General features: G+C 46.0%; 1 pseudogene; it reads right to left on the bottom strand.

The window, feature by feature from the left end:
- Nucleotides 1–377: 377 nt before the first annotated feature.
- LOC142793878 (uncharacterized) overlaps nt 378–26,795 on the bottom strand; it is a 36,445-nt pseudogene continuing 10,027 nt past the window's right edge.

The following is a 26,795-nucleotide window of genomic DNA, read 5'->3' as shown; positions in this document are numbered from 1 at the left end:
ATTGTCTCCAGCAATTTGGACATAGCTGTGACCATTACTGATATTTGGTTTTCCATGGTGACGAATCGGGCGTCTATGGCTCAAATACGGGCCTCGAAACGCGCCTCGAATGCGGCGTCCGCGCTTGTTGCCGCCTCTGGGGCCTCGAGCTCCCTTTCCATTACCTCAGCCGCAGGGCTGGAGGGGGGAGAAGGAAGCTGGTTGATTTTAGATTCTAACTGCATAATTTTGATTAGTAACATCTCGTTTTGGGCCCTGAGTGCTACTATTTCATTTTGTTCTGCGATCCACGCCAATGGGAGGGGAGTGGAAAGGGAGGCACGAAAGGCAGCACCACTCGGACCGCTCACCTGCTGCCCATTTTTAACGGCGTTGACTCAGGCCCCGGTCTTGCCATGCGCCTCCATCACTCGGTTCTCAGGGTCGTCGTGTGGTTGAGACTCCATCGACGGACGCATTTCAGCACTTCCAGAAGGTGGTACAGGCTCGTCACTTTTCGAGTTGTCCCGGCGACGCTGGTCGCTGGGTAACCCATGATGGCGGCTTGTCTTCTTGGGTGCTGGTTTCTCTTTGCCGCATTTTGGGGAGGTCATCTTCCGTGTTCGGAATTTCGCCGCACATTCACGAGAGTTAGCGGTATGGGCGCCACCACACACGGAACACTGGGTAACACAGACGTGAGGGTCCTGCACCCCCTGCACTAGCGGAGCGTGGAGTCCGCAGAGTCCACATGTGTTCGGCTGCAGATTTGGGCATGCATCCGTGCGATGCCCGACGACTCCACACTGGCGGCAGGCCGGGATAAAATTGTAGTAGTTATGCACGGAGACGACCATATTGTCGTAGTGCACGTAATGAGGCTTCGCCTTACCGTGAAGGTGATAATGCCTTGTTGGGTGTTCCGAATTTTCGGATTTCCCCGATGGCGCCGGCACACCAGCAGACTCGGTGTTGAAGAGTTTCCGTGGTGTCCGTGTTACGGACCACCATCATTTCGTGGCAGATGTTGCCGTCTTGTCTAAGGTAACGCTGGAGCAGGACTGACCCTTTCTCCAAATCCAATGCGAATTCCCCGATGAGCAGGTCCGCCGCTTCCATGTCCGGGGTATACACGACAATGATGTTTTTGGTCTCGCGATGGCAGCACGGAGATTCCGCGGGCCCGCTCCAGCCCGAGGTATGCCGAGACGGCAGTGCCGTAGCCGAAGAAGAGAAACGCGTTCCCTGGTTTGGTTACCATAACGTAGTCTTCGGGAGCAGGTTTAAGCATTGGACGCGGCTTGCACTTCATGGATGTCTTGCCCTTGCGCCCCGTGGCACGCGTCGCGGGAGCGTTCGTGTTGGCAACCGACGATCCGGCGGCCGGAGCGGCGTCAGACGCCGTCGTTTTGGCCTTGTTCTGGGAGTGGCGTTCTCCCGATTGAATCAAGGCTTGGCTCTAAATGTTCAGAGAAATTGTCGAACTTGGGTCACTGTTGGTGGAGACTGAGGTCCACGACATCACCTCGGGGCCATATCCGCGTAGTTGGAGCGCGGCAATAGCTATGTTTCAGCCAAAGGGCCTATCCGAGGGCCGGCGTCACTGACCACGGCGCCTCCGTCGTCGGTAGACACACGGCCGTAAACTTGGAAGAAAGTGGCCTATACCTGGACGAAGTGGGTATCTAGTTATGCCACTTGGTGTTCAGGATCGCACGGTGCCGGTTTTGTCCGGGTATAATGATTTGGGCCGCGTCCTCCGCCGAAAATTGGTGGAGCCGATACAGTGCACGTTCGCTCTCGTCGCACGCTTGCAACCCCCCCCCCCCCCCCCGACGTAGTGAAGCACCCGCTGTGCCATTAATCATTCTGGGGATAAGCCAGGTACCGGCCCCACATATGTAAAATCGTGTGAACTTTGTGCCACGAAGAGGGCTCGTCGACAGGCGGACCTCAAAGTGACAGCCCGCGAAGCAGAGGTGGTGCGCAAGCGGAGGCAAGAGAACGTCAACACGGGCCCTGTATCGAAATTGCCTTCTCCTACTTTCAACTGCAGCCTACAAAAAAGATTCCCTCGCCGCATACTTCACCGACTGCAAAAGTGTAATCTTCAAAGGAAAACGTGTCCCACAGCATTGTAATCAGTAATGTAATACTTGTAAACAATTGCGTCGATATGCAAATGTTAACATGTCAAGTATATAAAAGTGTATGCATAGAAGCAGCCCTTTAAAAACGTTCCACATAATTGTATGATGGTAGAGGACTTGTACGTCGGATTCCCGGTTTGTTTCGATCAGGCTCAAGCAAGCTTTTATATATGTATACATCAACATTCACTTTGGGGAGATGGCGGGATGTTTTTGCAGACGGTGCATGTTTCACCGCGAGGTTCAAGATATTTAAGCACTACAAAACAACAGAATAACTGTGCATTCGCGTATGGCGATTCGAACGCGAAAGGCATCTTCTTTTCTTACTCGGTCGAATTTCGCTGCTCACACACTCCTTTCTATATCTTTACCCACCTGGTATTGCTATGCCTCAATGATGGAACCACCATTTAACAAGTAAGGATGCCAAGTAATGACATCCTAAAGTGTAGTGGTCTGTTCTGTCTTGATGGCGTCATACACTGACATCATCAAGTGATAATAACTTTTGCATTACTCGTGTTGACGCAGCTGACGCCGCCAAAGCCAACAGGCAATTTTCACGTTTGATGGGGGGCATATAAGCCTGTCACCGCAATATTTCTATATACTTCAGTGCGACTCGGCGTTTAAACGTAATACTGCCATAGTGAGGGGGTGAAAGACGCTATCTTCCCAATAACAAGCACTTATATTGTTAGGGTCGCAATTAACGTCTAAAATAAGCGCTTCTTCACCTTCCTGTGGTACGGCATGAAGAGTAAGCTCTTACCATATTCGATTCAGATATGTTGCTGTTTTATCCGCCACTCAAGCTCGGGTTAACTGCATTCGCATAAAAAGCGCAAACCAAGGCTGTTATTGTGAGTATATAGGTATGAAAACATTAGAAGGCGCCTCTTAGTACGGAACTAACGTGGGTCCGCGAATGTCACATGGCTCTGCCTGTGGCACACAATCGGTCTATCGAAGTGGCCAGATTCTGGCACTGAGGTTTCATCCCACTCCTCTGCGATTGTCCTTATTCATTTAAGCAATAAGGTATTACTGCATAAAAAGAAAACGGACCGCACAAAAAAGACAAGCTGTGTGGTGATGCACAATGTCAGCATAATACGAAAATAAGAGAGATGAATAAATAAAAAAGAAAATGCAGGGAGGTTAGCCTGCTACAGGTAGCTGGTTTTTTACCTCGCACAAGAGTGGAAAAAAAGGGTTGTAAGAATGACCGAAAGAGAGAGAGAGATAAAATAACACCGAAAAAAAAGCAGCTTTTATATAAACGTCCGGTCTGTTCTGAAAGGAATTGTGACCAGAAGAAAAGCCATTGAAAGAATCGCTAGTTCTCGAATTAGACGTCGCGGATGTCGAACATTGTGAAAAAAAAGTCGTGCTTGCAAATAGTAATCGGAAGTGCTCGATGTGCCAGACAAGCGGCGGATGGTATTTTCAGGAGATGTAAATGTAAAAGTGAAATTGTAGGAAACGTAAAACGATGTCGAAAACATGCGTGCGTAGTTTTACGAATATTGATTCAAAGACGTGCCGATAAGCAGCAGCACCGATTTATTGTAGGAATGTGAAGTGCCACTTATCAAGAACACAAATTTCGTAGGCACTGGTACATTGATTCTCTATATGGATGCCATCAAAACTCCTATCGCAAGCCAGTTTATATACTATATTGAATGTTCTTTTGGATCAGCATCGCTCTCTGGAATCCTTCTCTGACCTTAAAATTTTCTCGCGCTGAAGTTAAACCCTTTGCTTTCAAAAACTGTCTTTTTTTTTTGGAAAAGGTCAGGGAATAATCGTGTGGTATTTACGCGAAAATGCGTCTTCGTGGAAGAACCCGCGACAATTAACAAATTTGCTTTCGTAAAGGCAGCGTTTTTAAAAACCGATGTTTACCTGAACAGCACTTTTCTAAACCCCGTTCTTTTGTATTCTTGGCCCTCCGCGGTGGTTTAGAAATGGTCGTCTAACATATTTCGGGTTGGCAAAGGAAATGAAGGCTATTATTTGAAAGTAATGAATGAAATCAAAGCTATTCTTAGATTATATTGTGCTCATAATTCACGTACCTTAGGCGCCGTACAACATTGTAGGGACCAAAGTACTTCTTCAGTAACTTTTCAGAAAGGCCGCGTCGGCGAAACGGCTCCAGACCCACACTTTCTCGCCTGGTTGATAAGTGACGTATCGGTGTCGCAGGTTATAACGTTGTGCGTCGTAACTCTGCTGCCGGGCGATTCGCACGCGTGCAAGATTCCGCGCCTCTTCAGCTCGTTGGGTAAAGGCTTCAACATCCGTGTCTGTATCGTCGCAGTCGTGCAGCAACATGGCATCAAGCATTGTCGTCACTTCACGGCCATGAAGAAGACTAAATGGCCTGCTTCGGGTAGCTACCTGCTGTGCCGTATTATAGGCAAACGTCACGTATGGTAGAATGTCGTCCAGGTTTTATGATCCCACGTCGATGTACATACTCAGCATATCGGTAGTTGTCTTGTTGAGGTGTTCTGTTAAGCCGTTGGTTTGTGGGTGGTAGGGGGTATATTTTTGACGCGCTGTTCCACTCAGCTCAAGCACTGACTTAAGGAGCATGGCCGTGAAAGCGGTACCTCTGTCCTTTATAATAACTCTGGAGCACCATGCCTCAGAATGATATATTCAATGAAAAATCGTGCCGGTTCTACTGCGGCTCCGCTCGATAAAGCCTTTGTTTTCGCGTAGCAAGAGTAAGATAGTCGGTAGCGACAATTACCCACTTGTTTCCAGTATGCGAAGTCGGAAATGGTCCAAGGAGGTCCACTCCGATTTGTGCAAAAGGCATGATGGGCACTTGAACTGGTTGCAACAATCCGGCTGGTTTTAAAGGTGGCGATTTCTGTCGTTGACAATCGAAACACGTGCGGACGTAATGCTTTACAGTGCCAGGAAGCTCAACGTTCATTCGGTGCCACGTGGTATGGGTTTTGTCGAATTGGTCTTGTCATCTCTTCCGTTATAATTCGGTTATTTGTCAGTGGCGTTTGATTTACCCTCGAGGTCGATGAAAAACAATCTTCGAACTGTCCGAGAACATCTAAAAGACTCTGCCTCTGCGCTGGCGATAAATCTGTGCTCACGTCGACAGGTGGTGGTGTTGAAGCGGCTGGTGTCTCTGCCTGTTGCACTGAGAAGCACTCGCGGAATTTACAACTTCTTGGAAGTATGCAACTGTGGTACACTCTGTAATGTGTCGACGCTTGCTGCTGAAGTTCGTCAACAGGACCTCTGCTTGCCCAGACGCTACACTGACGAGACTTCTGGCAATAGCGATTCCTCGAGAGAGTAAAAGCATCGATATTTGTTCCGCGACACCTTCTCCAGTATGCTGCGTGTTACACGTGACAGAGACGGGGCGGCATGTCAACGGTGGCGTGGTCACGTCGTCAATGACGCACATGCGCTTGCGCTGCAGCGCTACGCTATGGTCCACTGAGAAGGTCAGTACACCGTCCGGTATATTTATAATGGCACCGTACTCCCGCAGGAAATCCATACCCAAGATGACCTGTTTACAACACTCAGAAAGAATAATGAAGGTTGCCACGAATGATGAATCCCCGATCTTGATTCGTGCGGTGCGCCTTCTGGTAGGCGTCAGCAGCTCCCTCGCAGTTCTTCGCGAACTCACCAGCAAAAATCCTAAATCGTACATGTTGTGCGGATAAAGCCATATTACAGAGAGCCAGTTGCATAATACGTCAACTACATACACCGCGAATTATCTAGCAGAGCATCGGGACGATGCTCTTCCTGGAGAGAGGCAAATGCCGCATTCAACCTGCAAAGAAGAGCTCGCGCAGCAAGAAACAAAGACGAAGTTCTTGCCCGGTCCTCACTACGAGCGCATTTCATTTAATTAAAATGAGCTCTTCTATATCTAATTTCTGCTGTGTCTGCGTCGTGACAATATACAGAGCACTGCGGAGCATTCAAGAGGATGAAACGTGCCGAATTTTCAGCTAAATGTTCGTGTAAACGTCGAATCGGCATATCTCTTTCAGAGGTTGCTGAATTTAGATATTTAAAACATTTTAGCCACTAAATGAAAATATTTGGAATGTAGCCTTCCTACATCTCTTTTGTTATCTACTTCTGAAAGGGATTTGTTGTCAGGATTCGCACACCATATGTATTTCCAGAATTCCTAAAGTCTGGTCGGTAGTGCTGAACTTGGCTTTTTGTGTAGCAGGTATGTATAAACGATTGTGTCCGCAGGAGGATGCCTCTCGGCAAAATTGGTATTGACTGGTCATGTCTGAGCAGTTTATAAAGACACTTATTAAGAAAAAAATATGAGGCGAAGTGGCCCCGTGTTGGCCTGGCTACTATCAAAGGGCTGTGAGCTGCACGCGGCCCAAAAGCGTGCTTTTCAGACTCCTGGTTTACATAGAGACACTAACCACAATTTTCAAGCTGCATGCCAGGTGGACAATCTATTTTTTTTCGATATAAACTAATAAACGCTCATGACGGGTATGACGTAGGAAGTTGTCGAAACAGAAATCCCGCGCTCAGCTTTCGTAAGCGAGGTTGAGGGATGTTAAAGTGAAGTGGATTGACCGCGCTACCTGACGGCGTCTACGCGAGTTCACTGAGCTGATCGATAGCGGCAAGTGCAACTGTGAGCCACTAGGCGACACTACCCTGTTAAAAGCATCCAATGGCGCTATATTTAACCACTGCGTTAGGTTTTAGGGTAAATATGTTTTAGTGATATTGCGACGGGTACATAATATCGGCGTATGTTAGATGAGCATACAGTTCTTGCAACATTATTGATCAGCCTTTAGGAAGAACTACTCATCGATATACAAATTATCTTTACGCGAACTTCCAACCAAATGTTGATATTTGAAGTGCCAAACTTTTGAACAGCATGATAAAGGAAGATAGAAACAACACATATAAAGTCAATCAACAAAAAATTGAGTTTGGTATTTTTACATCGATTTGACAGAGTCACTACCTTTCTCCGCTTTTTTGGGTGTTCTTATAATCCATTCATTATTTGAGAATGCATGCCGAATTTGATCTATCACATCCGAATTCTTCCAGATATTTTACTCTCATGGTTCGGGTCCGCGGTTACTACAAGTCATAAGTAGACATATTTCTATACAAGGTCCAGCCTCTCTCTACCTATCGCGAAGCGTTGTTTTCTGCCGAGACTGTTGCACATTACTTTAGTTTTGTGCATGTTGATTTTCAGACCTACTCTTCTGCTTTACGTTTACAGTTCAGTAATCATGAGCGGTAATTCGTCTCCTGAGTTATTCAGCAAGCCAATGTCATCGGCGAATCGTAGGTTACTATACTCGGGGACAACTTTCTATGTCAATGAAATGAAGGCTACGGAACCAAAGTGGGCGTGTGCCACCACTGAAGAATATAGTCCCTCAAATGCACCTGTGTTTTCCACGTGAAGATAATAAAAGCCAACATTACTTTTTTTACGGGATGCGGTTCATGAAAAGACGTTGCACGAACCAAGAAGATAGTAATATTTGTTTTGTTTCGTGAAGTGTCATTTCGCGTTTTCGCACGCCTGAAAACGTCTCACGTTTTAGGTGCACCTCACAATCAAAATGGCGTGTTCGTCTTTTAGTGAGTGCTCGTCACGTTCCAGCTATTCCGACGACTCGCTGAAAAAGCTTGGATCAAATTTCACACACAAATAACTGTGTAAGCAGACGTATCAAGTTTTGTGCATTGGTATTATTTGAACTCGACCAGCACTAAAAAAGCGAGTCGAGCTGGACTTCGTGGAGGACTACATGTGCTGTAGCTTTCCCTTCATTGCCCCAGAAAGCTGTCTCCGAGTGTAAGGCACTCTGCATTTACTATTATATTTAGATCTTTTCAATCTAGGGCCCCGAAAACATCCTGTAAAACGTGGTGAATAGCATTAGAGGTATCGTGTCTCGCCGCCTTACATCCTTCTTTATTGGGATGTGTCCCTTTCTTTATGGAAAATTATGGTGGCTGTAGACCCGATGTATATTTCCTTCTGTATGCTTATGCAGGGTTCGTCGATGCCCCCATTCCGTAGTGCCTGCATTACGGCTGATGTCTCCACTGAGTCAAACGCCTTCTCACAATCTAGGAATGCATTGTATAGGGGTCGGTTGAATTCTGTGCATTTCTCTATTAGCTGATTGATAGTATGAATATGGTCTATTGTGATGTAGCCTCTACGGATTCCTGCTCTGTCCTTTGGTTTGTTGAACAATAATGTCACCTTATTTCTATTAGCTATTATTTTTGTAAATAGATTGTATAGAACGGACAGTAAGCTGATCGCCCTGTAATTTTTCATGCCCTCGACGTGTCCATTCTTATGGATCAAGATGATTTTGGCGTTCTTTCAAGATTCTGATACCCTTTCTGTCAACAGACACTTCGTATATAAGGTGGCCGCTTTTTTCCAACACAGTTTCTTCAACATCTTTTGACAGGTTCATGGTTACCTTATGTTCACCAGCGGCTCTTTGAATTCCTTCTAGGGCTTCCCATGTTGTTACTGGTAGGATGTCGAATTTCTCTGTGCTATTATTCTTTCTTACGATATCATCGCGGTTGTATCTGCTTCTGTACAGCTCTCTGTAGAACTCCTCCACCTCCTCAACCATTCTATCGATAATGGTTATGACTTTGCCTTCGTTGTCCCTTAATCCATTCATCCGATTTTTGCCCACGCACAAGTTTTCATTCACAGCGTTTAGGCTTTTACCGCTTTTTACAGCCTGCTCGATTCTTTCTATGTGGTACCTTCTGGTGTCTAGGTTATTTTACTCCTGTTGATTTACTTCGAAAGCTCCCCTAGGTCTAGTTTGTCGGTTGCATTTCATGATTTGGCGTGTCTTATTAGACATTTTTTATCCCCTGGGATAGTTTGCTAGTGTCACATCTAGTATCTGTATCTCGAACTTCCACTTTACTCTCTTTATTATTACTAGTACGATGACTAGTATATTGAAAACAAATATTGCAAAATATTTCAAATGCAGGCTACTTGGTTAGCACAGGTTGAATAAAATAAGAACTGGAAGAAGTGCGCCGCAAAGAATCGTACACCTATTACCATAATTAGCATTTGTCTGCGTTAATTCATCGAGAATCCAGAACGATGAATGTTGGTTCCACAAATTTTTAAAAGGACGAAAAAGGACCCCGGGCTTTATTCACAAAAGAAGTGCCATGTTAATGGTATTCGCGAGAGAAAAATATTTCATTCTCATTCCGAGCCCGTCATTAACGACAGCAGCCCGTCGGTAGCAGAGTGCACTGACGAAAGGAATGAATTGAATAAACGTTTTTTGGCGAAACAGTGTTCTCAGCCTGCATGCTCGGCGTTTCAAAGGCGAGGATCCCCTTTTCCAGAAACCATTGGGTCTTAGTTGCATTGCACTTGCGAAAGGATTGCTCTTTAAATTCTGTCATGCGTTGTCTCCTGAAACAAAAACCCGGGCCTTACCGAAACTCTGTTGTCAAGCGCCATCTGGCATAGAAACGGGACAAGATTAAAGTATTGATTCGGAAAGTGAACGCCAGGTGACCCGCAGGCAAAGCGTGCTCATTGCCGTTTTTTGTTGCCTCATTAAAGATTATGTTGTTAAAACTGTATGTCAATGCAATTCGAGAATAGGCTACTTGGTGTGAACCCTTAACGTATCAGCGCTTAACACAAAACAAGACAGACGACAGAACAAAGCGCTACTATCAACTGATAGATTTGCACTAAGGCTTTCAGTTTAGAAAAGCGTTTGTTCTATCCTCTTTCTGTGTTTCTTTGTTGGGAGGGGGGGGCATAAATGCATTTTGTCCAACTTGCAATGCATCATAATTACGAAATTTAGTTGACTTTGAAATTGAAACAAGAGGTCTCGGGTCAATGCTGTGTTAGCAGAGTTAGCAAGTATGGAGTTAATTCTTTTACTTCACATGAAAAGCTAACGGTTCCTGTAAACATTTGCTTCATCGCGGTGACCTACAAAAATCTTACTCAAAAGATTTGTTGTCTGAGTGAAAATATCTAGTAACAGTATAGCCTGCTGTTTTGATATATTTGCGGAAATTCGTCACATGTAAATAGAGCGCAGCTTTTTTTTTCCGGATGTTTTATTTTCTCCAATCTCGTAAATTATCGCGAAAACCACATGAATGAGGGCGTCCTCCAGGCTGGTTGAAAATCGGACAGAAAGGATGGAGCGGCGTAGCGAGCAGCATTTATGCGAATAAGTTGTTTCGAAAGAACCAAGTGAGGTGACGAATGAGTGGTGATTGGTAAGCGCTAATTTAGGGTGGCCTTCTCTTCCTTACGTATAAGCATTTTCCAAAAAAAAAAACAGGGCAAAGTGCAGTAATAAAGCTATAACTGAATTACTTACACGAGTCAGTTTGCCCGGTCACTCAGTTGTATTCCTCTCCCATGAATAGCATACCACGCCTCATAGGTTTTCTGGTGCAAGTCAGAAAAGCGCCATGACACGTGTCTGCTATTTCAAAGAGGCCTTGTTCTCCCCAGTGTCCAATGTTTCGGTGATTCTTGCCATATGACATCATTATAATGTAAATACTGGTCCGCTCCGAATAAAATTCTACGCAGGCCACATGACCCCATACAAACGTTTGGCATACTAAATACTTGCACGATGTCACTAACAATATTTGTGGGAGCTTTACGTCTCAAAACCACGATATCATTATTAGGGGCATCGCAGTGGAGCGATCCGGAAATTTCGACCATCTCGTGTTCTTTAACGAGCTCATAAATCTGGGCAACGGGCCTCTTACGTTTCGCCTCCAACGAAATGCAAGATGGCGACGAATATATACGCCCTGGGTTTAATCTCATGACCTGCAGTCTGAGCAGCCTGACTACCAGACCGCCGTGGCGAGTTGCACAATGTCATGAAGGCTACATTAGTTTGGGTGCATAGCTAAATATTGATTGCTACTACTACGACTGTTGTAAACGGGCAGGAACGACAATATACAGCAATAAGAAAGAGGCTGGTAATTTCCTCCTAAAATCCTAAAATTAGACAAGTGCTCTCAGCTTCTGCAGGGAAAAGTTTGCGTCGTTAAATAAGTCACAGGATTTTACCAACGAGCCGAGCAGCAATTTTTGTGGAAGAACGCAGCTTCAATTGGCCAGCGGAGTGAGAAAAGCAACCGAATTGGGCAGCTTCGTCCTTTGGTTTTTCAAAGGATGTCAGCTCCCTGTGACAACATACTTCAAAATGCAGCGTTAAAACTGAAACTGGCTCGTAACTATGCTGCGTCATCGACATTGCTCTGCCTTACTTAAATATACTGTTTTTGTGCAATGTGGCAACTGAAATGGGAAGCTCTTGATGCAATCACTACTCCTATCAATACGAGTTCGTTATGTCATGTGATCTGTATATCTTGTTTCTAACCAGGGGCCCAGGGAAATTATTAATTGGTGTGTTTTCAGTTGAACTTTAGTATAGTACAACCTTAGCTTAGTTGCAGCTATTACAATGACGTGTAGCTCATCCGAAGTCACTGCTTCTGTGATGCCATATGGGATGAAGACTTAGACAGGAGTTTTGTTTCTCTCTTAGTCTTGGCTCCTGGTCAATAACGATTTACTGCTTCAAGCAACTAACTTAAACTTCAACGCGATCGACCACTGAACTAATTCGCTTCATGCCCCTGAATGTTTTACTGTACACCATAAGGCCCGTGTCATGCCTTTTTTGCTCATTCAATGCAGCTCGACTTCTTGTAACCTGTGAGACTAAACCAAAAGTGTTGAGTGTTCCAGAACTGCTAAACAAGGCAGATCTAGGAAGCACCGACCTTCCATGCACCCAGAAATATTGTGCAAATGCCATGCTACAATTTTGGTGCGGAACCCCTTAAAGGGCCAGGCTGCCGAATGCTGTTGTGTGCTATCGCCGTTGCTTACCGTAACACTCCATGTGTATATATAGCATATTGCGTGCGTGCTCGCGGCAAAAAGAAGTCTCCTTCCTCTTGTTCTCCGAGTGTCGTAATGAGGATTACTTATCACCATCAGGAAAAAAAAAGACAAATGCGCTTGACTTAACGCATGAGAAAGAACGTATAAAACAGAAAAAAAGGAAGCAAGTGCAAGATACCAGGAGAGAGTAAGGAAAAAATAGTAAGAATAAAATGTGGCCGACCGCTATATTTATGGAGTCTGTATACGACTAAAGTGAAACGTGACTTGACAGAGGTAGATTAGCGTTTATTGTGCATTATCTCGACACAAGGGTGAAAGAGTGAATGCTAAAACTATAAATTGCATTGTGACGCGAAGAACGACAAGCAGCTCGAAACTTGCAGCGCGCTCCTGAAGCTGAAAATACGCGCGACATGACCTACACGGGAGGAGCGCGAACAGACAACTGTCACAGCTCGACACTTAAAGCGCGCTGCTCGAACGGAAAGAAACGTGCAAGAAACGAACGCACATGTATACACAAGACGAGTGCGAACAACTGTCACATCTCTTCCTTCTTCGATATGTGAGCGGCACGCTCCTTTCGTAAGCGTGACCACGGCAGCAAGAAAACTGTCTTTCGTGCTCTCTTTAACTACAGTAACTTCAAAGCAAACTTGCGGTGGAAGCACAAGAAGTACAAAGTGCCCGAATCCCGAGATAATATCGAACGCGAGTGAACGACCACGCCAGAGAACATGTATACGCCCTTCGGCTACGCCATGTGGAGGCGCGTGCTCCGAGCAAAGCGTGGGTTGGTGCTGGAGGATGCCCTATAGAGAGCGCCCTCGAACTCCATCTCGCTACTGATGACGAGAATGCGCTAAAATCGCCGAGTTTTGAGAACCACCAATGGTACATGGTGTATATAAATAACCTGCGGCTCACTTGTCAACAACGTAAGCTCTCTGGCCGAGTGGTTTGTGTCACGCGCTGCGGAGCGAGAGCTGGCTGGTTCGACGTCCCGCTTCGGAACTTCCCGTCTTTTCCTTTTTTTTTTTTTGTTGAAATCAGTTGGTATATATGGTGAAACGTAATATCCGTGATGAAAATACGTCAATGGAGCCATGGTGGACCTCGGCTTTAAGCAGTGTCATGTTAAAATAGAAAGAGCAAGAAAGAAAAAAAAGGATAGATACGAAGAAATAAATACAAATAGAGAGAGAAAAATATAGCTACAAAAACGAAAAAGAAAAAAAAGGGGGTGAAAAAAAAACTGGAAAGAAACAAAGAGGGCAACGCAGCTTCACACTACTTATATACAGGCTTCGCGTCCCTAGTGCGCAGCTGCCTTATTATTACATTTATTAGGAGACGAGCTCTCACAATAACTTCTTGTATTTTAGTTTTCAAAGACGCCCCGAAAACAAGAAAAAAAACAATTTTTCTTATTAAATTTCTTTTTGACAATGCTAAAAACATTACGCCCTGCGCGAGAAGACGCTCCGTAATTGAGAAAAGGCACAAAAAAAAAGTCGGGTTGACAATATCGTTCTTTATATTCCCGCACAGAATGCAATGACAACATAAATTTTCGTGGTGCCTACACTAGGTCCACGCACCTGATATTCAGTAAATAAGGGGTGAATTGAATTCTGTTGGGGCAGCAGACTCATTATCCTAAGTTTGAAAAAAAAAATTTGTTGAGCCAGTATTGCCAAACTACGACAAATACAATTGGAAATCCGCGACGTCACGTGTGAATATTTCGGCGTGATATTTTAAAAGGAGATTATGGGCCCGATTTTCTCCTCCATTAAATAGGTTAGGACGGTGACGCTAACGACATTATGACTCTCAGAGTAGACTATACCAACCTAAACCATTGTCTCATTGTCTCGCTTTAGTGTGCCTTGGAATAGAGCGCCTTCAAGTGATGCGGGATAAGATCCATTCACTTTTTCTCAAGACATGTTGATATTCATTCACTTTTTCTCAAGACATGTTGATATAGAACGATACCATGAATCCTGAAGACAGTAATGCCGTCAACGCATATACGCCTGTTTCCCCTCTATGTTTTCTTGTAAGTGGTGCTGTTAACCATGCTAGACATGGAATTTCGTGTGTCTCTATATGACTTGTACAGTCTTCCAAATAACCTTCACATCTATTTATCCACGCGATAGCGTTAAAGCACTTGTTTTGCAGAAATCCAGGCATCGGCGTCAGTGTCCGCGTCAGCGCCGTTGTTTGAGAGTGAAAAATCGTCATCTTGTGAATGGCAGAAAGATTTAAAAGTATCTCTGGATCTTAGTGAATATTGAACACGGGTTATTTACGTTGCAACACAGTGATGCATCTGATTGTAAGTACAGTTCAAATAACTTTCACTGCTTCAAAATGCAGTTCGTCCTTTACAGACATGAGCGTCCTGTATACAGGATTCACAATACATGTAGCATCGCAGTATTACTGCGTGATACAAGCGTATATTGCCATCGGACATCTGAAAATTTAGTTATCATGGCGACTTCATGGTTTAAAGCCAGCCCCCTATTACAAAAGGCGCACACGTTACTGCGCGTATTCTCTTAAGACCACATAGTGGGTGCAAAGCAAGTTCGAAAAGATTTCACGCGCATAATTGCTGGTGGTTTAAAACAAGGTACACGTTACACAGAATGCAGCCATATGCGAAGGCTTCACTGACACAAGCCACTTTCAACTTAGTCAATTAGAGTATGGTATTCCACAATTCAAACTTCTCGAGTAAAATATACAATAAAAATTGGCAGATCCCACGTACAGTTGGAATCAATGATATGCGAAGCATAAATGAGAAAGGTTGATATGTCACTTTAAAATCAGCAGAAAGTTACGAGGTGGAGGTAAATAATGCCGTACATGACTTCCCTGTCATGATTATTATGTTAGGATGTGTCGTTTACTTTCATCTATTCAAGTGACGTGATATCAAATTTAGTATATGTGGAGCTAGCGAACCGGCCGCGAACTTTCAATGAGCATGGTATGTTGTCATGTTCTTACGTGACACGCGCGTCAGGATTATCATGTCTGCACCAGCCATATAATTTGTCATCCATTGATGTTACGTAACACCAAATTTGGTAATTGTGGAGCCAGCAAAACGGCCGCGAGTGCATCATGAAGGGCGCAATTTACTCCAATGTAGCGTTGACGCGCGCGCACGCTGGGCACAGCGACGCTACGTTAGCGAAACGCGAGCACTGTATAGTTTGATGCCAGGCGCGAGCAGCGTCCGTCGGCGCGGCCCCACGTCAACCGGCGTGAAATGCAGCATGTCGCATTTCGCGCCGTTGCGTTACTCTCTCTCTCTTTTCGTGACGGAGGGACGTCGGACGCGCTGAAGTGAGTATATGGCAGGATCGGCGCCTCGCGTGGCAACGCCGGCGTGACTTGACAAAATGAACGCTGACGAGCACGCGCACCACGTCATGTCGAAATATATAGGCACCTTGACTGTGGCATGCAGTCATGTTCTCATATGACACGCATCTCATGATTATTATGTTTGCACCAGTAACATACCTTCGTCATTCATTGGCGTCACGTAATACCAAACTTGGCATATGTGAAGTTAGCCAAAGGGCCGCAAGCGGGTCATGAACATGGCATGTAGTCATGTCATTAAATCACACGCATGTCGTGATTATCATGTTTGAATGTGTCATTTACCTATGTCGTCCGTTCGCGTCGCGAATACACAGTATGGTACATGTGAAGCTAGCGAAACGGCCGCGAGCGTATCATGAGCGCGGCATATAGTCTAGTTGTTACATGACACGCTAGTAATGATTTTCAAGTTAGGGTCTGTCGCTTGTGTCCACCATGCAATCATGTCATACCACACCAGTTTTGCAACATGCCATATGAACAAAACCACTGCAAGAGCGCCAGGTTCATGAAATGTAAATCATGGCATTCATGACATACGTGTCATGATTTGCATGTTATTATTGGTAAAATATGTTCTTTATACAGTCATGTTATGCCATACCAAGTTCGATATCGATACCATTATCGAAACGGCCCAAAGAGCCAAAAGTCGTAGGCAGATAGATAGATAGATAGATAGATAGATAGATAGATAGATAGATAGATAGATAGATAGATAGATAGATAGATAGATAGATAGATACGAGCAAAGTCGCCGAAGTTCACTAAGAAATGCTTCGCATTTGAAAGTACGCACTAAGTTTTTGAAGTACGCACTAGGGACAGGATATCGCCATCGACACGTTGAAGTCTTAAAGGTAGAGCTTAAGAGTCCCCCCACCTTTTTTTTTTTTTAGTTAGCAGCATCATATCTAGACACCCTTGACATCCTGGGCGCAGCGTTCAACTCGGAGCGCATTTATTAGCAAAAATGCTTACCAAGAAAAGTCCATCGTGCAAATCAAAACCAACACGTGGCCTCCCTTGAAAGAAGTGTTTACACGCTGGCTAAATCATTGTGCCGTTTCGATGTATCTGTAAGTCATACAGGTTGTGCAAACTATTCACAGTGTCGCCCAACGCTTTTTTTTTTTTCGTTGTCACTTGTGAACTTGAATAAAAATTAACCTTCTTTTAATACATACTGTTCAAAAAACTTCGTTTGCCCGTGTGAACATGCGATACCTTACAAAAGCCTTGAAGTTTCATTGTAGCGTGTTTATGTTGACTGTCTTTGATTTCAGCAGGATCTCTTCACATGCAACTGAACTGCATGCCCGAACTCAGTAAGGTGTAACTGTTATCATGGTAACAGTACTGATTTCTCAAGCACAACCTGTTGCTGGTTATAACGCGAAAGAAAACCTCGGTCGAAGCATGCAGCTGACTACGCAACTGCAATGGTTGCACTTGCTAAGCCCGGTAAGTGATAAATAATTCATCGCTATTGTTTGGCCTTCGCACTGCACCGACTTCCACTTGAGTCGCCCGTGAAAAAGAGGCGACAGACGAGGTCTCGGCACGTCGCCGAGTACCAAAATAACCGCGACCCTCGAACTGCGTGGGCGTTTGATTTATGGCGTCTACTAAGCCCAATAGGCGTTATTTTGCGCGCACGGTGACGTCTCAGCAATCATTGCGCGTGCCGAAGCGCGTCAGCAAGCGGCTGCTTGCTCAGGCGGATGCGGGTGCGCGCTCCCTGCGACCAATTGATCTGCGATCGCTTTGTCATTCCGGCGCAGACCTAAAACAAGAGAGCTGTTGAATGCGCTGATACTTCTCTGTCGCGTCGACGTTAGGATACGCGTGAAACCTGTTGTGCCCGCTTGTTTGACTTACGATTTAAAGCCAGCACTAAAAATGCATCGATCACGTCAGAGCTCATGGCTTTGTAACGGAATACATGAGTGATCATTTGTGCGTTTTTTGCTGTTCCAACGTGAAATTGGGCAATGCGCAGAGACGGTGAGCTTCAGTTATCGTGTATACCCGATAACTGAAACTGACTGAAATTAACTATAGCTTCGCTTTGAAACTGTATATATTCGCATTTCGAAATGGCGTCTTTGTTCAATAACTGTGCGTGGTTCAATGCATGGAGTTTTATGATAGCACGCTAGATAGAAATCTGGCCTTAGTGTCTATGGGAACTGCAACGCATGACGTTTCAGCCAGCATGAGTACTACATGGATATGCGTAAGCTTCATTCTTTTAGATCCATGTGGCCCCGTGTAGCATGAAGGCGCGTTTTCGGAGCAGTGTTTCGGCATGTAGACTTGTCTTCGTCAGTGCAACAGCGTTGCCTTGTTGAAGAAAAGTTCCCTTGTGTAAACGTTGGCTCCATAGACATTCTGTGTAATAATGTTTGAAGCGTTTAGTCTATCACATGTACTTGAATGACGCTATTAGATGTAAAGACTCACAAATTTTAAAACCGTGGCTACAAGAGTTTTATGTGCAGGAAGCAGCTTATAATTACTTGACATCGTTTTATGTACACGCTTAAAGCAAAAGAAGTGAAAGCTGTGTAGTCGAGCCAGCACAAATGCAAGCCTTTCAATAAACGCATTTTGCCGTCAACACCTCGGCTGCCGTTTTGACCAATTACTCTAGTGACACTGCACTTCTGTTAGTTCAGTCAGGCTGGCTAAGAACTGGCTTTGCTCACATGCTCGTGCAAAATCGATGCCCGCTAATATAATGAGTCAAAGTACATGTGCTCACCAATTGCCACTATGAAACCTGAAAAACGTTTGCGGAACTGGAAACTTCCGAGTTAACACACCGCAGAGCCGCTAAAAACATGTGTTGCCCTATTTAGTCATCTACATCGAATGCACAGTTGACTTGCTCGGCATAGCTCACTGTGGCTTCTGTTCTATGCCTGCCACTACTTGGGTTCATATTTGGCGTAGTTGGCCAGCTGACCGAGTGACATAACAGCGCTACCCAACTTGTAATATCGCTGAGTGAGTGACGAGAAGAAGCGGAGGCAAGCGCTACGAACTCAAGCAAACTTACTGCGCTTCGCCTGATTTGTGTTACACAAAATAAGAAATAAAAATACATACAAACAAAAGAGAAGTTCTTTAAAATAGTATCGGATTTCTTTATCTGTAAAAAAAATGGCAGGATATCCAAGGAGTGAATGATGGAGAGTGGGGTGAAGCATCCGTCCGTCCATTCGTTCTTGCTTCCGTCTGTCCATGCGTCCGTCTGTGTGACCATCCGTGCATCTATTCACCCGTCCATGCGTGTGTCTGTTCGTGCGTCCGCACGTCCATCTGTGCGTCCATCCGTCGGTGCAGCCATCCCTGAGTCCGTCCATGCATCTGTCTGTGTGTCCGTCCGTCCATCTATTCAACACTCCAAGTACCACCATCTCGCATCTTTTCATCATATATTCTGCATATGCACCGCCATCCAGCGGACATTCCAAGGACTAAACGAGAGATGGCACACGAACACTTTCTTACGGCTTGCGCTTCGTGTCTACATCCCACCATTAACCACCTCGAGTTCATGGTATATACTAGTTCACTGTATTCAGGGCACTGTGGCCGAATGCTCGCTAAACCTTTCTAAAACCAAGGAGGTTATGCCCAGCGAGTATAGCGTAGCAACCATTTCTTGTCAGATAGTGCTCAATGTACATGCCAATGACTGCTAAGGGGGAATGAGAAACAGGAGGATTCGGCTTTTAGTTAACGCGCATGCTGCGAATTTTTTATTGTCCAACAACGCACAAAAGAAACCTCTCACCGGCACCACCTTGGCGGTCAAAATGTAAGACTGGTTACACAGTACGACTACGAGGGACGAACGAGGGCGGTTATAAGGAGCTTCGCCCCTGAAAAACTTGTGAAAGCTAAGAAGCGCGAAGATTCACACCAACCTCAATCCGTTCAACCAGATCTTAGGAAGCCCGGCAACCACTACGGGCGTGCATATTTCTTGAAACTAAAACTAACGCTAAATTTCTGGAGCCTGGCTCAATCATGTCGCCAAAACTGGAACGCTTTGCGAGGAACTCGTGTTTGATAATGAACTAGAGCGTCGTCCGCGAAGCTGCAGCTCGCAGGCGTCATTTGAGGCTGGTCCTTGTGATGGGTTTTTCACTCGCGAAGGCATAGCTTTATTGACCATGTTCTTAGTAACCCGACAAACACCAAGAGTTTATTGTGGAAGACAAAAGTGTGGTGCAGTTGAACAGCGACTGGATAACAAAAGAACAACCCAGACACACACTGCTAACTAGAAGTTGCACCCCGCTTCTGCACCATGCACACTTCTATATCTTTCACAGTTAACCGCTACCAACTAGCTTAAATGGCTGTTTTGCTACAAGACACCGAGAGTACTTGTCTGTGGTTACCCAGCATGGTTGCGTAGCCCGTAAGGTGTCGGGATGCTGAGTTTGTTGGCCCGGGTTGGATTCGCAATAACGGTGACCGAATTTTCGATGCAGGCGAAATGCAAAAAGTGCCCGTGTGCTCAGATTGGGAGCACGTTAAAAGACTCTGAGTGGTCGTAATAAATAATATGCTTCTCTCTACGCTTATAGGGCATGCCTCATAACCATAGAGTGGTTTTGTATCCGTAAAATTCAAAGAATTCAGTTATGTCGCAAAAGTCCGACGATTAGGAACGCGTGCGGCAAGCCACGCTTTTCTTTGTCACGGGCTTCCCGATGTTCTCATTGCCTTTTTTGTCGCCTGTCCAAAATAAAACTAAGCACACTTACGGGAGCTTTCACGGTATGATTTCAGCATTGCGGCACGTAAAACTTTTGACAGGCTTTCTACTATTCACGGATAACGCAAAGGTGTTTCGCGAACAATAGGGAGTTTCAGAATAGCGCACCACGAGCCCTGGCGGTGCGGTCACTGCCACTGCGCATGCGTCGTAATGCGAGTCGGCGTTCGCGGTCGCGGACCGCACGCGAAAAATCCGAAATTGCGTGCGGTGATGGCGGCCCGCATGTAACCCGCAAGCGCTGGTTTCGAGGCTACGGTGGCGCTGCGATCGTGCGTTGCGGATCGCAGCAGGCCAAACACTATTATAAAACTAAAATGGCACCCGCTACGCCCGCAGCGCTTGCAAACAGTATTCTAAAACTCCCTATTATCTATCGCAATAAACTGGCCGCATGCGCAAGAAGTTGCACGCCGCAACGACAACGAAGCGCAGTTCACACGTTGTCGGTCAAGTTCTTCAGGCAAGTTTTCCCTCTACCACTGGATCTAGGTTTGTACCGGTTGCCTTGTGGCGGCACAACCACAGTCGAAAGTTGCGAATAGAGTGAGTCCCCTTTCTCGTCGGGAGCATCTCTTCTCGTTGGGCGCCTCAACCATGCTGCAATGCGAATAATGTATGTGCGCGTAATAGTGGCTATCTTAAAACGTCAACTGCAAATACAGTTACGCAGTTCTCAATAAGTCATAATTATTTCTTTTACGAATCAGCGAAAGGGCCCGGCCACAGCGCGTCTATAAGGCAACGTGCGAAACTAAGCTGCTGGTCACTGTGTGTAGGCTTTTGAAGATGATGATGCTTCAGTATTTCGGAGTGCCTTGTGACGGGCGGACCTTTCAAACCTGCACTCATTGCGGGATTCACATGATTTGACGCCTGGCGCGATTATATGCTTTTTCAGTGCAGTACTACGTGCGTTAAAAAGGCGTCTCCCTCTACATGACATACGTACAGCATTTTATTATTTTTTTGTCGAGAAGAGTTACGAACAATAGAGTGGCTTTGTGGTATGACACCTGCCTAAAACACGCGAATCAACGGTATAATTTTGTATAGGCGAAAATTTTTATTGTATATTTATTTGCATATACTTCAAAGTCTCGCTCACAAAAAAAGGTGGAAAACACCGACGCCAGAATTCTTTGCGAAACGAAGCTGCTTAACGCGATCGCGTTAACGTTAGTGTCGCCTTCTCCGGTGAATAGGTGTGCTATTCTTAATGACCAGAGGTTATCTTGCCTTCATGTCACTTGCCATGCACATATAAAGCGCTCAAGGGGAAAATAGGAAGGTATAGGTGGGCAGATGAGATGCAAAAATATGCAGGGGTAACGTTTTCGCACCAAGCAGAGGGCTAGTTAATCCGAGAAACGTGAAAATGCTTCTGTTCTACAGTGCGCGTAGTAGTCTGGCTTAAAATGATGACGACGATGGTTAGGATTGGCGCGTGGGAAATGTTCAGTAATCCTGTTTAAATTATAATTGTTGGAAATAGGCACCGAACTACTGATTTCGTCGTATATATGTGTGTTGTACGTGGACCCTGCAAAAATTTTGCTGAAATATGCGATTGCGTCAGCTCATTCGCGCTTCAAGCACAGAGTGGGTAATTTAATAATATGTTAGCGAAAAGTGTCGCTACACTTGTGGATAAAAAAGGTTCGCATGAAATTCAGTAGGGCTTTTTCAAGGTTGCGCATGCATAAATAGTGAGGCGAAAGCCTTACTTGTCTCATCAGACGAAAAAAATTGGCCATGAACTTGAAATGTTGTAAAAAAAATGGCGAAAAAAAAAACTGGCAGATCTCGCATACAGTGGGGAATCGATAATATTGTCATGACGCAGACACAGCAGAAGTCCAATATAAAAGAGTTCACTTTAAATAAATGAAAAGCGCTCGTAAAGAGGACCGGGCAAGAACTTCGTCTTTTTTTCTTGCTGCGCGAGCTCTTCTCTGCAAATTGAATGAGGCATTTGCCTTTCTCCAAGAAGAGCATCGTCTCGATGCTCTGCTACATAATACGCGGTGTATGTAGTTGACGTATTATGCAACTGGCTCACTGTAATATGGCTTCATCCGCACAACGTGTGCGATTTATGATTTTTGCTGGCGAGTTCATGAGGAACTGTCAGGGATGACCCCATAATTCACGTCACTTAGGCGCCGTATAACATTGTAGGGAGCAAAGTACTTCTTCAATAACTTCTCAGAAAGGCCGCGTCGGCGAACAGGGCTCCAGACCCACACTTTCTCGCCTGGTTGATAAGTGACGTATCGGTGTCGCAGGTCATAACGTTTTGCGTCGTAACTCTGCTGCCGGGCGATTCGCACGCGTGCAAGATGCCGCGCCTCTTCAGCTGGTTGGGTAAAGGCTTCAACATCCGTGTCTGTATCGCCGCAGTCGTGCAGCAACATGGCATCAAGCATAGTCGTCACTTCACGGCCATGAAGAAGACTAAATGGCGTGCTTCGGGTAGCTTCCTGCTGCGCCGTATTATAGGCAAACGTCACGTAAGGTAGAATGTCGTCCAGGTTTTATGATCCCACGTTGATGTACATACTCAACATATCGGTTATTGTCTTGTTGAGGCGCTGTGTTAAGCCATTGGTTTGTGGGTGGTAGGAGGTAGTTTTTCTATGCGCTGTTCCACTCAGCTCAAGCACTGACTTAAGGAGCATGGCAGTGGAAGCGGTACCTCTGTCCGTTATAATAACTCTAGAGCACCATGCCTCAGAACGATGTTTCCAATGAAAAATCGTGCCGTTCCTACTGCGGCTCCGCTTGATAAAGCCTTTGTTTTTGCGTAGCGAGTAAGATAGTCAGTAGCCACAATTACCCACTTGTTTCCAGTATGCGAAGTCGGAAATAGTCCAAGGAGGTCCATTCCGATTTGTGCAAAATGCATGATGGGCACTTGAACTGGTTGCAACAATCCGGCTGGTTTTAAAGGTGGTGATTTTCGTCGTTGACAATCGAAACGGACGTAATGCTTTACAGTGCCTGGAAGCTTCGGCCAGTACCTCTGTTGGATTCTGGCCAATGTGCGCGTCTATCCGAGGTGGCCGGAGGTTGGCTCATCGTGGCAAGCGCTCAGGATCTGATCGTGAATGGATGTCGGGACGACATGGAAGTGGGCATTTCTGCTGTAGGAAAAGTTCTTCTAATATAGGACCCCACTGCGCAAGCAAAATGATGGCATGCTCCTTGCAAATATCTTGAGAACACTTGTAGACTGGCCATTGAGGAAACAATAAGAGGAAGCAACTCGCCGTCTTCTTTCTGCTTAGACGAAACGGTGAGCGTGTCGACCACTCCTAAAAAAGCCATGTCATCCTCTTCTGGGACATCGTCTTGCTTTAAGTGACCTGGATAAGCAATCAGCATCAGAGTGCTACCGTCCCGACTTATAGACGACTGTCATAACGAATTCTTGTAGGCGTAAGCTGCAGCGCACTAGCCGATCAGATGGGTCCTTCAAGTTGGTCAGCCAGCAAAGGGAGTGGTGGTCACTGACTACGTGGAAGGGACGGCCGTAGAAGTATGGGCGAAACTTCATAACTGCCCATACTACAGCAAGACGTTCTTTTTCGGCTGTAGAATAATGGGACTCAGCACGGGAAAGCGTTCTACTTGCATACGCAATCACTCACTCGGCTGCGTCTTGCCACTGGACGAGTACAGCGCCTGAACCCTACGTTGCTGGCATCGGTGTGGATCATCGCAGGAACGTCCTCGTCTAAGTGAGCAAGCAGAGGTGGTGTCTGCAGGCGCTGTCGTAGACCGTCAAATGCTGCTTGCTCCTTTTCGCCCCATAAAACTGGAACATCGTCTCTCGTTATGCGCGTTAAGGGTGACGCTATGTGCGATAAATTGACAATAAACCTGCAGTATAGCAGGCGCAAAGGCCAAGAAAACGTCTCATGGCCTTCTTATCCGTTGGCAACGGAAATTTTCGGATGGCATCGATCTTGTCGAGGTCCGGACGAACACCTTCATGGCTGACCACATGTCCTAAGAATCGGAGCTCCTTGAAATTGAAATGACATTTCTCAGGTTTCAGTGTTAAACCAGCGGACAGTATTGCTCGAAATACTAATAGCAGCCGTCCTATATGTTCCTCGAATGTTGCTGAGAAAACAATGACATCGCCGAGGCATACGAGACATGTCTGCCACTTAAGGCCTAATAGGACGATATCCATCAGTCTCTGAAATGTTGCTGGGGCTGAGCACAATCCGAAGGCCAAGACTTTAAACTCGTAAAGCCCGTCAGGCGTAATAAAAACAGTCTTTTTTCTGTCTCGCTCATCGACCTCGATTCGCCAATATCCGCTTTTCAGGTCCATCGACGAGAAGAAGCGTGCACGCCTCAGCCTGTCAAGTGAATCGTCAATACGCGGTAATGGGTATACGTCTTTCTTTGTCACACGGTTCAGCTTGCGGTAGTCCGCACAGAATCGTAAGCTGCCGTCTTCCTTCTTAACTAGCACTACCGGTGATGCCCAAGGGCTTTTTGACGGCTGAATGATGTCATCATCGAGCATTTTCTGGACTTTTTCTTGGATTGATTCACGTTCTTTCGGTGCCACGTGGTATGGGTTTTGTAGAATTGGTCTTGCCATCTCTTCCGTTACAAGTCGGTGCTTTGTCAGTGGCGTTTGATTTACCCACGAGGTCGATGAAAAACAATCTTCGAACTGGCCGAGAGCATCTAGAAGGCTCTGCCTCTGCGCTGGCGATAAATCTGTGCTCACGTCGACAGGCAGTGGTGTTGAAGCAGCCGGCGTCTCTGCCTGTTGCACTGCGAAGCGCTCGTGAAATTCTACAATTTCTTCGAAGTATGCAACTGTGGTACCCTCTGTGATGTGTCGACGGTCGTTGCTGAAGTTAGTCAGCAGGATTCCAGCTTACCCAGACACTACACTGACGAGACTTCTTGCAATAGCGATTCCTCAAGAGAGTAAAAACATTGACTCTTATTCCGTGACACCCTCTCCGGTATGCTGCGTGTTACACGTGACAGAGACGAGGCGGCATGTCAACGGTGGCATGGTCACGTCGCCAATGACGCGCATGGGCTTGCGCTGCAGACCTGCGCTATGGTCCGCTGAGAAGGTCAGTACACCGTCCGGTATTTTGTGATGGAACCATACTCCCGCAAGAAATCTATACCCAAAATGGCCTGTTTACAACACTCAGAAAGAATAACGAAGGTTGCGACGAATGATGAATCCCCGATCTTGATTCGTGTGGTGCACTTTCCGGTAGGCGTCAGCACCTGGCCTCCGGTTCCTCTAATTTGCGGCCCCGTCCATTCCATTTTCACCTTCTTGAGTTTGTCGGCTAAATTCGCACTCATTATTGAAAATTCCGCACCAGTGTCGACCAGTGCCGTCACGTCGTGACCGTCAATTGAAAGTGTAATGTCGGCGGTGACCATCCCGTCTTTCGTTGATTCATTCGAAATATGCGGCGCTTCGTGCGGCGGTAATGGGGGATTTTGAACTCTTCGGCAATTCGCAACCTTCCCCCCTAAGGTTGCTGCTTTTAGTTTCCCCGGCGTGGACTGGGAGATCTTCCTCGCGCCATGTCCATGGTGCTACCTCTATTAGATTGGGGAAAATGATCAGGAGAGGGTGAGCGTGACCGGAACCCAGGAGAAAAGTCCCGCGGGATCGTCGTGCTCGTATCAACATTGCGTCTTCCGTTGAAATAGCGCCGAGGGGTAGTGAACGGAAATCCTTGGTACCCGGCGACGCGATGAGGACAATACCGCACGATGTGGCCTGCTTCCCCACAATGGAAGCACAAGGGCTTGTATTAAGGGGTACGCCAGATGTCGGTTTTGCGGAGTGGAAGTCGCATCGGCGTCGGCGTTTCCCTGTAATACCAAGGCACTGACGGCGGCTGTTGCTGGTGGTACTGCTGAGGTGGCGGCACGTTAGATGGCTGTCAACGGAGAATATCTGCATAGGTTGGCCTTACTATGTCAGTGTTCGACTCGGGAAGTGAATGTCTTATCTCTTGGCGAACAGCTTCCGTGACTGACGCAATCGCATGGTCATTTGGTGTGGCGGCGAGCTTTTTCACCTCTTTTTGTTCAATTTCGCGTATCAGGTCACGCAAAGAACGCTCGTCAGGTGTCACCGTGGTCACGGTGGTTGCGCTGATTTGTCCGCTGTTGTTTGGGCGGTCGTGCTGGCGGTAGCGTAGCTGTAGTGCGCGTTCGATTGCGGTCACCTCCTTCGAAAATTCGTCAATGCTTGAAGGTGAGCTCCGCACGAGACCAGCAAAGAGCTACTCTTTAACACCACACATGAGGTGGCTGATCTATCTGCTCTCGGACATAGCGGGATCGGCTCGATGGAAGATACGAGCCATGTCCTCAACAAACATAGCAACAGATTCGTTTGGCTTTGGAAGATGTCCAGGAAGGT

This window comes from Rhipicephalus microplus, chromosome 2 (assembly GCF_043290135.1).
Source record: "Rhipicephalus microplus isolate Deutch F79 chromosome 2, USDA_Rmic, whole genome shotgun sequence".
In the NCBI taxonomy this organism is placed as follows: Eukaryota; Metazoa; Arthropoda; class Arachnida; order Ixodida; family Ixodidae; genus Rhipicephalus; species Rhipicephalus microplus.
Note: the sequence above shows the minus strand (reverse complement) of the source record. Positions and strands in the feature narration are given on the sequence as shown.